This window comes from Humulus lupulus, chromosome 8 (assembly GCF_963169125.1).
Source record: "Humulus lupulus chromosome 8, drHumLupu1.1, whole genome shotgun sequence".
Classification (NCBI taxonomy): Eukaryota; Viridiplantae; Streptophyta; class Magnoliopsida; order Rosales; family Cannabaceae; genus Humulus; species Humulus lupulus.
The window spans coordinates 134580831-134591196 of record NC_084800.1 but is presented as its reverse complement, the minus strand read 5'-3'; positions in this window follow the sequence as shown (position 1 = coordinate 134591196).

Genomic DNA, 10366 nt, shown 5'->3' with positions numbered 1-10366 from the left:
CCGTTAGGCTTGGGAACCAGCACTGGATTGGAGACCCACGATGGATAAAATGCCATCTTGATGAACCCATTCTCCTTTAACCTCTCAACTTCTTCTTTTAAGGCTTTCGATCGATCTTTATCAAGCTGCCTTCTTTTTTGTTGCACGGGCGGATAAGTCTTGTCTATGTTCAGGACATGACTGATAATTGCATGGTCTATCCCAGTCATGTCTTTGTGCGACCAGGCAAAGACTTCCTGGTTCTTCTTCAGAAATTCCACCAGTGCATGCTTCGTGGTTTGTTCCAGGTTTTTCCCGACCTTCATGACTCTGGTCGGGTCTTTTTCGTCAAGTTGGACCTCTTCCAGGTCCTCGACGGGTCCTACATTTTCTTCAAAATCCCCAAAGCGAGGATCTAAATCTCTATCCTCACTTTGGGCAACACCTTATTTGGTGACTTCATCACCGGATTGGGCTTGTGTATCAATTGCCATCTGCAACCTATCTGGGGGAGTGCTCTTTGACGTTCCCTTTTTTGCCTTCGTGACTGAGGCATTGTAGCATTCTCTGGCTTCCCTCTGGTTTCCCAACATGCGTCCTACCCCTGGCGTTTGTCGGGAATTTCATGGCTAAGTGCCACGTAGAGGTGACGGCCCGTAGATCAACCAGTATAGGCCTTCCAATGACGGCATTGTACGCCGAAGGACAATCGACTACTATAAAAGTAGCGAGTAATGTCCTGGTAGCAGGCGCTGTACTTGCTGTCACCGGTAGTTTGATTGACCCTGCAGGGGTGAGTCCCTCACCAGGGAAGCCGTATATTATTTGGTTGCAGGGCTCCAGGTCCTTAACGGACAACTTCATGCGTTCCAGCGAAGATTTATACAGAATATTCACCGAACTTCCTGTATCGATCAGCACTCTCTTCACCATCATGTTGGCCATTTGGATATCCACGACCAGCGGATCAGAATGTGGGAACCGGACATGCTTGGCATCGCTATTAGAGAAGGTTATCTCGCCCTCTTTTGATCGAGCCTTTTTTGTCGTGCTGTCCTCCACAGTCATCATCTCGATGTCCTAGTCGTGGCGTAGAGTCCGAGCGTATCGTTCCCTGGCCTTTCCGCTATTTCCCGCGAGGTACGGGCCTCCATAGATGGTTAACAATGTGCCAGTCACGGGGGCAGGCTGCAAAGGTGGCGAGCGTTGGCGTGTGGGCGCTTGCTTGTTGCCACCTAGAGCTTCTCGTTGGGAATTCCTCGAGGCCCGTACATATCTTCTCAAGTGTCCTTGTCTGATAAGGAACTTGATCTCATCCTTCAACTGGTTGCATTCATTTGTGTCATGTCCGTAGTCGTTATGATAACGACAGAACTTGGTAGTGTCTCTTTTCGAAATATCCTTCCGAATGGGGGCAGGCTTCTTATAAGGCACACTGGAACTCATGGCCTGATAAACCTCTCCCTGAGACTCAACTAGGGCAGTATAGTTAGTGAACCAAGGCTCATAACGGTTACCCTTGGCTCTTTTATTGTCAGAGGTGGAGGGCTCATTGTGCGGCCGTTTCCCCCCGTTCTTGCCATTGCCGCTGCCATTCCCATTGCCCTTGCCGTTGCCGTTAGGCTTAGACCCATTGGCGGCTTTGGAGGGCTCGTCAGCCTTCTTATCCTTGCCTGGAGGCTTTCCATCATCGGCAATGACATCTTCGAGCTTGATATAACGATCAGCCCGGTCCAAGAATTCCTGGGTAGTTCTAACCCCATCTTTTCGGAGGCTTTTCCAGAGAGGGGTGCGACGCCTAACCCCTGCGGTTATGGCCATCATTTTGCCTTCATCCCCCACCATTTTTGCTCCAGCTGCTGCTCGCATAAAGCGCTGGATGTAGTCCTTCAGTGGCTCTCCATCCTGCTGGCGTATTTCAACCAGCTGGTTTGCCTCGGTCGGATGCACTCGACCTGCGTAGAACTGTTCGTAAAACTCCTTTATGAACATCTCCCAAGAAACTATGCTTGCAGGAGGGAACTTGAAAAACCACTCCTGCGCGGCATCAGAAAGTGTTGCAGGGAAGATTCTGCACCGAGCATCTTCAGACACTTTCTGAATGTCCATTTGTATCTCAAACTTATTGACGTGAGATACCGGGTCACCGTACCCATCAAAGTTCGGAAGCATAGGTATTTTAAACTTGCTAGGAGTCTCTGCCATAGCTATCCTCTGGACGAAAGGAGTGCCTTTCCTCCTGTCGTGGTCGATGTAAGATGTTCTTCCCCCGACCAGCTGTTGCACCGCTTGGTTGAGGGCATCTATTTGGGCTTGCTCAGCGATAGGAATCACTGTGGCCTCTGTTGCTGGGGGGATGTTCTCGCCATGTAGCTCACGGCGATCATTGAGCACATCTCTCAAATCCTCGTCTCTTCTCCGCTGCTCGCTAGCTCCGAGCCGGTTGAAGACGTTATTTTGCCTAGGTTGCCCCCCAGTGTCCCGTCTGCCGGGTTGGTCATCTTGAGGTGGCTGGCTCCTGTTTCCACCTCTTTCGTCATTCCTCCGACCAGCATTTCCTCTGCCAGAACCGGTCTCATCATAACCATTGCCATCTCTGAATCGTGATTGGCTCTGACGGGATCGACTGTTCCCTTGATTTCCTTCCCGGGCTGAAACGTCCCAAGCGTTAGAGGGTGGCCTGCATTGGTCGTTAGGTCCCTGTGCATTATCATGCCGTGGGGGACCTCGGACCGCAGAGCCTAACTCTGAGTTCCTCCTGTTACCAGGAGGATGCTGTCCTCTGTTCGGAAGGTTCAGCTCGTCGCCCCTATGGCGTTTAAGGCTGCGAGGCTGATGCCCGGTCCTATTCTGCCTCTGATTTGGGGGATTGCCACGACCAGCTTGGGATGGAGGCTGTGCCTCAGGGTCTAGTGGGACATCGTCTCGGGGCACCTGAGGCTGCTTGGGCCTTTGCGGACTTGAGGGTTGGATAGGTGGGCTAGGATTAGGACCCCTTTGTGTTGGTCCATTCGTAGGTTGATCAGGCTGCGAGGCAGGTGCAACCTGATTCCTAGCCAATTGCAAGGCTGCCTCGAGGGCTGCCATGGCTTCGATCTGGCGACGGTCCATCTCTGCCTGCCTCTCGCTTAATTCCACGCGCTGCCGTTCAATTTCTTGCTGTTGCCGCGCCATGATTTCGGCAGCACTTTCCTGGCTGGCCCTCAGATTGGGCAGCTCTTCGTGCAACGCCCCCAGAGTACTTTTTAGCGTCGTGTCATCCATTTCTTCGTCCTCAAATTCCAAATGTGGCTCATCCTCAGCCACGTTGGGAGGGGGAGGAGGAGGCGAGTTAGATGGTGCAGCGCCGGCCGCCTGTCCAGTTTTTCTGGTAGTTTTCGCCATTGGTTTTCTCAACGGTGATATATCAAGCTCTCAATGAAAGCATCAGAATGTTGACCCAGAATTTGGCCAACTGACACGGAGTCAAAATACGCTTGACGTGGAAGGATACGTTGAGATAAATGTAATGACGAAAATAATAAGAAAACAAGATTTTAGAGTGGTTCGGCCCCAGGGTCTTGTAATAACCTACGTCCACTTAGAATGTTATTGATATAAGATCAAAAGGAGTGATCAAAGAACTAGGGTTCAATGAGTTTCACCAACCTCTGAAGAACAAGACAATATCTCAAATAGAATCCCTCTAGTCTCAAATAATTCGAAAGCCCAAAAAAAAAAGTCCCTTCCTTGAGCTATCTTTCTCTATTTATAGGCTCAAGGGGGATTACATGAATTTGTTACAGATATCCTTTCCTAAATAATCAGATACTCAGGAGATTTTGGGAGTCAATTTCGGGATTTACAAAGATCTTTATAGAAACATCACGAAGCATGCGGAACCCGCGACCATACTGGTCGCAGGTAAGTTTCGGCTGCCTACTGCTTATAATTTGTCTTCTGGTCGATATTCTAGCAGAGTTCCTCCAAGTGTCAGCCACGTGTCCGGGAATCACTTGCCACGTCATCCATGCCAGTTTTTTGGATAACACTATTAATTATAGTTGGAAAATATATATAATAAAGCTCACCTTAAAATATGTTCTTTAATTAAATTATACTAACTTCTAATTTTAAACACCTATCATATTATATACCTTAAAGCGACAAAATACCAATGGCAGAATGCAGTAAAAAGCATATAATATAACAAATATCCTAAATTAAATTAAAAGCCTAAATTACATAAGAAGAGCATGACTAAACTTATGTAAAAGACACTAATAAATTTAGAATAAAAATTAGAAGAAAATAAATTTAATTGTAACAAATATATAGAAATGAAGAAAAAAAATAAAGAATCAATATATTAAAAATATAATGGGAAACATGAACTTCACTCTAGCCTTTCCACAAGAGAATTTAGCCTAAAATAGGCAATGTTTTCACTCAAAGTAATGGAAAAGAAATGAAAGAAAAATAAGAACAAAAATGCTTTTCTCTCTCACTATACTCTCCACACTTAATTCCACTATCTGATCGTTTTTTTACTCCATTTGGTTCTCTATTTATAGTGGAAAATAGGACCCAAAATGTGTAAAATCGTGTACAAAATAGTGGGGGAAATGGCAGCAAAATTGGATCAAAGTGGGGAAAATGTTGTTGAGCCGTGGGAGACAAAAAGGCCACATGACGGAAGCAGATTGGCTCGGCAGCTGGCGTGTTACTGCGTGGGGGACAACCGCCATGCAGTGGGACAGGTGGCGTCTTCAGGTTGGCTTGGCTGTGAGGCGTGGCAGAATGTGGCAGGTCGTGTTAGGTGCTTCAGGCGCGCGTCAGGTGGGCAGTGGCGTCAGGCGGCTTGGCTGGAGGCGGCGGCGTGGCTCGGCTGGAGACGGCAGGCGGCTCGGCTGGACGAATGGAAAGCTGCCACGTGGCAGCGTGGAGAATAGCCATTGCTTGGGCCTAGGCTGTTTGGGCTTGGTTTTGGGCCTAGTTTTTGTCAAAAATGCCATTTTCTAGAGGGTTTCTTCATTTTTATTTATTTATTTCTTCTTTCTTTTTGTTTGTGTCAAAATACATTTTATTTCCTGAAAATTAAACACAAATTAAATTAAAATTAATATTTTCAAATATAAAATATATGACAATAAATCCATGAAAATATTAATTAAAACTTAATTCATTTTACACTTTAAGACTAATAAAATGATATTTTTGAGCACTAATCACCTATCCATGTGGTCTCCCACTCTTCTTAGACGGAAACCTAATGTAGTGGTTCTTTTTAATGACCCTAGGAATAATTTTCTGATCTGGTTGGGGGTAGACCTTAAAGTCCATAGGTTCGATAGTTGGTTAGGAAAATACCAGACTATGTATAGTCTAAACGAAGTCTGGGATGGGGTAGCTATCCAATATGGGACACACGACTATAGGGATTTAATGAGACTTTCCCCACTTATAGAGAGGGAATGCCCTTAGAGTCATCAGAAGACAGGGGATTTTCTTCCAGTTAGGTTTCTTTCCACTTGGAGCCTCACCACTCATGATAACCTAATCAACTGCTGATGTTTTATCTTTCATTTTTTTCAGGTGATATGGACTCGGACAACTTCCTCAACAAGCCCGTTGCCTCGAGAGAAAACAATCGCCACCGGGCATCTCAGAAGGGAGGCCGCCCCTCCAAACTCACCAAGAAAGTCGAGGTGGTCCCTCCGGCATCGAGGAAATCTGACCCAGGCTAAGTTACAGAGCTCCCAGCACCCCCAGAAACTGCGAATCTCCCTCTTCCAGCTCAACCAAACCGAGGCTAGCCTCCCATCTGAGATCGCTTTCACTCGATCTCAATCTATGTGCTCGAATTTGTGGTTGATGGTGCTGCCGGTACCCCTGGGGTTAACCTTAGTTTTTACACTTTGACTCGCGTGGGTCAAAGTTTTAGCAACCTCGAGGCACCCCAGTGGGAATTTCTGACTTCCTGCCAGGATGCCAACACTCTTTTAGACAAGAGTGGGGAACTATTTTCTTTGGTTAGTTACTTTTTGACAAGATCCCTGCTTCTGTGCCAACTTTGAATTTTTTCTTTTAACATCGATTTTTCATTGTAGGCATTCTAATCCTTTGTTCAACATAACTTTGTCCTGAACCGCGAGGTTGCAGCGAGAAAGGTGCTTTCTCAAGAGGCCAAAGATGCACAACTTAGGGTCGAGAATGACCTTAAAAAGGCTCGGCTGGAGCTTGAAGCGAGAGATGTGGAGATCAAGAGGATCCCGGAGCTGGACGCCAAGCTAGTGGCGACCCAGAAGGAGGTTGAGGCTAGAGACTTAGAGATAAAAAGAATCCAGGAGCTCAACGCCAAATTGGAAGAGGAGAAGAAGTTGACTTTCGAGTTCATCGAGAGCGAGGAGGCTTGCCTTCTTGAGGAGTTCAAGCCAAAATAGATCATGCCATAGACATGGCGATGTATCAGATTTGGGCTAACAATTCGTAACTCGATACCAGCTTCCTATCCGACTGGGAGACCGAGTTTATTGCTAAGTGGTAGGCTCGATCGGAGGAGGAAGAGGCCAGGCTTGATGCTGAAGAGGCATCATGTAACGCCCTACTACCTTAGAGCCGTTACTAAGTGAGTTTAAAAACTCAAAATGTGCAACTAACTCGCTAGACGAGGTGTTTAAGACCAAAAGTGTGACTAAACAAAAGTTAAGGATGTAATCTTTAAAAATACCTCATTTCATTGAAAACTTCAAGTATCAAACATTTGGGATCCCATATTAAGGTTTACAAAACATTTACAACTCAAAATAGATTTACAGTTGACTATCTATAAAAATCACAGGTTAATACAGCCATTTTTCAAAATGCCCCCAACCAAAGCAGTCGGGCAGGCCGAACATGTACGCGCCGCCCCCACGCTCTCCATACTCATGGCTGATTGACTTTGTCTTTGACTTTACCTGCAACACAGAGCACCCGTGAGCCGAAGCCCAGCAAGAAAACTCATACAGTATATAACATATGCTTATAATATAACCAACATATCAGATAATTCCAGATAAACAAGTAGTCCATCAAACTAAACAAACACGGCCATGCCGTCCCAGGAGCATTACCAAAGCCTGGGGTCTCGGTCCTCACCGTAAGGATATCCTATGTATCCATTTGGATCCCACCCTGACTATAAGCACTCCATGTGCTAAATGTTACTTTCGGCCCCGCTGCCGTTCTCGGATCCCTTGCCGTTCCTTCTACTATAATCACATATAGTACAACTTGAAATAACATTCAAACATATAATAATTCAATTAAGTTTACACCTTAGCAGGTAATGCAATCTAGGGTCGTGCCCTGCAATAACACTATGGGCCCATGCCCTATCCTACGGGTGCTATAGTTTCTTACCTGTATCCCGAGCCTCACAGTGCACCAAAGATGCGAGCACGGTCCTCTAACTTGAGCCTCGCTGAAACCCTAGTCACAACACAAATAAAACACTCTTTAATACTAACCAATCCAAAACCACTTTCCGGGACCAATCCCGCACTCTCGGGACCTCCAAATTCCTAAAACAATGCATCAGAAACATCCCCCGAGCCCCCGGAACAAATGCCCAAAAATGCAAATTTTCCCATCCTGAAAATAGCCTAGCGCCGCGGCGCTACCCGTGAGGGCTGCGGCGCCCAGAAAAGTCAGAAAGTTTCCCCCCTGACTAAGCCTTGCACCGCGGCGCCCCTATGTGAAACCAGAATTCTGGGTTTTTCTCCTGCAATTTCCTGCTCCAAAACACCTCTAAACCAACCCAAACACACACCTAGACCCCAACACCAATTTGAAACCTCAAATGAACCATCTAACAACTTATAAACACTAGTATCAAGATCATACACACAATCATACCCAAAATCCACACCTTTGATTTCAAACTTCAGAAAATCTAAACTCATAGATCAAAAACTTAAACCATGCTTCAAATCTCTTAAACCAAAACAGAATCAAACCTTAAAATTGCATAGGATCCTTACCTCAAGTGAAGAATTCAACCTTAAGCTTCTTTGATTCTCCTCCTACTTTCCCACTTCAGCTCCTTCTACTCTTCTTCTTCTTCTTCTTGCCCTAGATTTCCTTCTAGTCGTTCTTCTCTCAATTTCTAGCAAAAAACCATAATATGACTAAGTGCCAAAACTGTGTACCCCTTTTTCCCAGCTGAAAGTTATCTGAACTCATGCCAAATGACCATTCTACCCCTTCATAGCAATCCTTTCCTAACTTAAACCTCAAAGGCACTCTTGTCCTTTTACCTATATTACAATTTTACCAATTTCCATCTAAACTTGTTACCCTCAGCAGTAACTAATGGTTACTCAAACACCAATAACCATAACCACTAATTCTTAACTCAACTTATAAGATTCCCAAAGTACCCCTAGGCTCCTTCCGAGCCGGGTATAAAATCCCGCTGTGACTTTTAGACTAACCAGCTCTCTAGGACCGTCTCGACGCGTGCATCACAATAATAACACCACACTCACGTGGTACAAATCACATAATACAATTATCACATTTATGCCCTCAACGGGCTAAAATTACCAATTTTCCCCTAACATACAAACAGGGCCCAAATGCATAATTATACCACCTAAACATGCATTATAATCACATATTCATTCAAATTCATATATTATCATGTTAATTCACTTATTGCCCTCCAGGCACTCTAAACAAGGTCTTAAACCTTATTAGCAACTTGGGGTGTTACACATCACAAGCCACCGAACAAGCCGGGACCGTGGTCGATAGAGTTGTTGATCCCTGAAGGCCATTTATTTTACAAGGGTTGCGTCCCTTAGTTATATTTTTGTCTATTTTTTGTAATTAACTTCCTTTCATGCCTTTTGAACCAAGACAATTGAAACTCAAGATTTGAGTTTTTTACTCTTTTAATGGTAGTTTATATTTTATGCCTAAATTTCTTGCTCAAAATATTTATGCATGGTGTCTAATCTTATCGTTTTTTTATATTGCATACTTCACATTTCTAGCCTCGGAATATTTTGAGTATGCCCACAGAGTGATATTTGTTTATCTTACAAATACTTATTGCGCTTAAGGTTGAGCTTCCAAGTTTTCATACTTAGTTCATTTGATTGTGCACTATTTCAACTTTGTTATTCTCAAAATTGAATATTACTTTTACCTCGTATCTTCCTTATAAAATACTTACTGACATGCAACCTCATTAACCTATTTATTTTTCGCTTGTTTATAGTAACTTTTCCTCATCTTCGAGTATGGCCTCAAGGTTACGAGGTCGAAACTTATTTTGCAAAAAAAATTCTAGCTCTGTCTCGACTTATAAACTTTTGTTGGTTTATCTAGAATTCCAACTTGTGATCGTGTCGTTTAGAGTTTGCTAGTTTGTTCCAGACTTTGTATAATTCGTGTTAGGTTCGTGATCCATACACTGTTATTGTTTACACTTTGATTAATTTTATTTCATTTTTATTGATGCTGAGCTCATGGTATTATCGTATACCACTTATGCCCCCTTAATATCCTATGATTGCAATCTTAGGTTATTTAATTTTGACAGCTTGCAAAAAGTATATCAATAAAAATACACAAAATTTTGAATAAAAATCAATGCTTTATTAATAAAAAGTAGAAATTAAATACAAGCTGGGTTACAAATGAATAAACACCATTCCTACATTACTCATAATAAGGTCGTAGATGTTCACCATTCCAAGCTTGTGGAACCAATTCTCCATTCAATCTTGCTAGTTTATAAACACTAGGGCGAATGATGACTTCAGCTATATAGTCGTACCCACAACAGGAATCTCTCAGATTATCCCAAAGAAATCACATATTGTTGTATTTTAAATTTGATTATTAATTAAATATTGGTTAGAGCAACTGAAAGATCCCGATTATGAGGGATTTCGATTTGTACGATCCTGAGCCTATAAATAAAGAGCTCATGGCATCATTGGAAGGATTCGAATTCTGATTTTTCTAAGAGAGCATTTGTATTCTGAGAGAAATCTTGTATTTTCTTGCATTTACACTTAAGAAACTCAGTTGACACAGGTTCATCTGATCTTGAGTGTAGATCTATATATCAAACTCTAAGTGGATTAGGCTATTACCAACATATTGGGGCTGAACCACTATAAAATTATCAGTGTCGTATTTTCTCTTGAAGGTTTATTGTAGTTTTGACGTCTACTCGTCGTTGGCCAAAATCGTGGTCAACATTTTGGTGCTTTCATTGAGAGCCTGGAGAGAAGAAACACACTATTATCGTATTATTATGGCACCCAAGAATACCAATGCGGCCTCCAAGAGGCCAGGCACATCTAAAGAGCCTGCTAGATCAGAAGGTCCTGGCCCTCAAGATCACGAG